Consider the following 3080-nt stretch of genomic DNA (forward strand, 5'->3'; position numbering starts at 1 on the left):
AATGAAAAATGAGAAGACAATAGTGAACTCTATGTGAAGGAGAAGCTTAAAAAGCTGGACATAGGTCAGAAGAAAACAGAAGTCAGCATGAAGTAGTAGTTTACAGTGGTGAAAAGTAGAGTAATTTGATAATCAAAATAAATAATGACAATAAAATATGATCTATAGAATAAAATAAAAATTTATCAAACTATATAAATATAAATGCATGTATGAATGAAAGAATGTGGAAGAAGAAAAATCTCATTGTTACAGTTGAATGTCAAATACGAAAAACAAAAGTAATGATAGAAAATCCTCAGTGGTTGCTAAAATTAGTGAGTGAACACTGGATTACATATAAGGTATTTACGTAGTCTCAAAGCAGCTCTACAAAAATCACCTACTTATTATGAGTGAGAAAACTCATAACTTCACTGTGGAAAAACCAGAAGAATCTGACCATAACAAAATCATGAAGTAATATGAATAATACAATGTGCCTCCTGATATAACTTCAGGAAAAAGAAACAGAATTATTTCTAACATAAAATGCATAGATGAACTGTATTCTGGGAGAAACAACTGATGAACCCATATTGTAGGTTACTCTGTAAAATAATTGACCATTCTCAAGAATCAAGGTTAAGAAAGAAAAGAAAAGCCCTGCTACAGGGGGAATATGGAGTTCTCAGTGAGAACTTTGGAGGAGCAGCTAGAAAAGGCCAAAAGGGAGCCTAAAAAACGTGGATGAGAATATTCGCAAGCTCACCGGGCGCGATCTGAATGACAAGGGGCCCATCCAAGCCAGATTGCTGGCCCTTTCTGGTCCTGGTGGAGGTAGAGGACGTGGCAGTTTATTGCCAAGGAGTGGATTCTCAGTGGAGGAAGACCGCCAACCAAACAGAGACCTTGAAGGGGCAGTCAGTAGGCTGGGCGGAGAGTGTTGGACAAGAGGAAAATCATGCCAAGAAAGCGATCCAGAGGATGATGATGTTAAAAAGCCAGCATTGCAGTCTGCAGTTGCATATACCTCCAAAGAGCGCACACGTAGAGATCTTATCCAGGATCGAAGTATGGATGAAAAGGGAAAGCAAAGGAACCGGCAAATATTTAGGTTGTTCATGGGTACTCTTCAAAAATTTAAACAAGAATCCACTGTTGCTACTGAAAAGCAAAAGTGGCGGCAGGAAATTGAACAAAAACTTGAAGTTCAGGCAGAAGAGAGAAAGCCAGGTTGAAAATGAGAGGAGAGAGCTATTTGAAGAGAGGCATGCTAAACAGAACTTTGGAGCAGAAGGTTGAGCTTGCACAACCGCAAGAAGAATGGAATGAGCATAATGCCAAGATAATTAAATATATAAAAACTAAGACAAAGCCCCATTTGTTCTATATTCCTAGAAGAATGTGTCCAGCTACCCAAAAACTAATGGAAGAGTCACAGAGAAAAATGAATGCTTTATTTGAAGGTAGACGCATCGATTTTGCAGAACAAATAAATGAAATGGAGGCCATTCCTGGAAGTCATTCAATGAAGGAAAGAGAGCATCAGGTGGTGCGTAATGAAGAACAGAAAGCGGAACAAGTAGAGGGTAAAGTGGCTCAGTGAGAGGAAGAGTTGGAGGAGACAGGTAATCAGCACAATAATGTAGAAATAGAGGAAGCAGGAGAGAAAGAGGAAAAGGAAGTAGGTATAGTTCACAGTGATGGAGAGAAAGAACAGGAAGAGGAGGAACAAAAACAGGAAGTGAAGGTTAAGATGGAGGAGGAAACTGAGGCAAGAGAGAGTGAGAAACAGTAACATAGGCAGACTGAAGAAATTATGGATGTACTAGAGATGGTTGAGAATGTCAAAAATGTAACTGCAGAGCAAGAGATAATGGAAAATAATCAAGTTGAAAGTATGGAGCCTTCAGAAAATGGAACTAGCAAAAAATTGGAGCCAGAGATGGAATTTGAAGTTGAGCCAGATAAAGAACGTAAATCTGTTTCTCCTGGAAAAGAGAATGTTAGAGCTCTAAAGATGGAAAGGGATTCTAGGGAAAAAGAAAAAGAATCTGAACCTCAACTTGAGCCTGTGGCTCAGCCTCAGCCCCTGCCTCAACCTCAACTCCAGCCCCAGCCCCAGCCCCAGCCCCAGCCCCAGCCCCAGCTGCAGTCCCAGCCAGTACTCTAGCCTCAGGCTCTCAGCCTGAGACTTTGCCACTATGTGTTTTACAGCCATCATCTCAGGTTATTCAGGATCAAGGAAATTTAATACTGGAGAGGAAGGAGTTTCCTCTAGAATCTGTGAAACTCTTTTTGAGGTGGCATTAGAGCCAATCTTTACCATACTTGCAGAAACTAAAAGCAAAACCAAAACTAGGAGGTCATGCTAGAAATAAAACAAGCAAGAGTAGAAGTCAAAGCAGTAGCAGTAGTAGTTCTAGTAGCAGCAGTGCAAGCAACTCCAGCAGTGGCAGTAGTAGTCGAAGCAGTTCCAGCAGTAGCTCTAGTACCAGTGGTGGTAGCAGCATCAGAGACAGTAGCAGCAGCACTAGTAGTAGTAGTGAGAGTTGAAGCTGGAGGAGAGGTCAGGGACATAATAGAGATAGAAAGCACAGAAGGAGCGTGGATCAGAAGCAAAGGGATACTTCAGGAGTACAAAGAGGTCACAAATCTTCAAAAGGTGGTAGTAGTAGAGATGCAAAAGGATCAAAGGATCAGAATTCTCCTTCCGACAGGAAGAGGTCTATATCAGAGAGTAGTCGATCAGGCAAAAGATCAGGCAAAAGATCTTCAAGAAGTAAAAGAGACTGAAAATCATCAGGAAAGACAAAAGGTGTTAACAGAAGAAGTCAAGCTTTCTTAGCCTATTTGCAGCAGAAGATTTCTTGATGAGTAAAAGGATTACCTTTCCTTGTAAGGAGGATGCTGGCTTAAGAAATACATGTTGTAAAAAATCTTTTTGGGAAATACAGACTGTTTACCAGGAAAAAAAGGAAAGAAAAGAAAATAGTGATGTTAAAGATAAATGATAAATGTAAACATATTGTATACCTAAAATGTACCAATAAAATAATTTAAGCAAAAAAAAGAAGATACGATAACTAAATCTAAGA

The 3080-nt window shown here is 39.7% G+C and overlaps 1 pseudogene; it reads left to right on the top strand.

Moving 5' to 3' along the window:
• Positions 1–569: 569 nt before the first annotated feature.
• LOC101701042 (pinin pseudogene) lies at positions 570–2856 on the top strand (annotated as a pseudogene).
• Positions 2857–3080: the final 224 nt, after the last annotated feature.

Source organism: Heterocephalus glaber, unplaced genomic scaffold, assembly GCF_053883595.1.
Source record: "Heterocephalus glaber isolate CG9 unplaced genomic scaffold, H.glaber_assembly_v1.0 deba00000331, whole genome shotgun sequence".
Classification (NCBI taxonomy): domain Eukaryota; kingdom Metazoa; phylum Chordata; class Mammalia; order Rodentia; family Bathyergidae; genus Heterocephalus; species Heterocephalus glaber.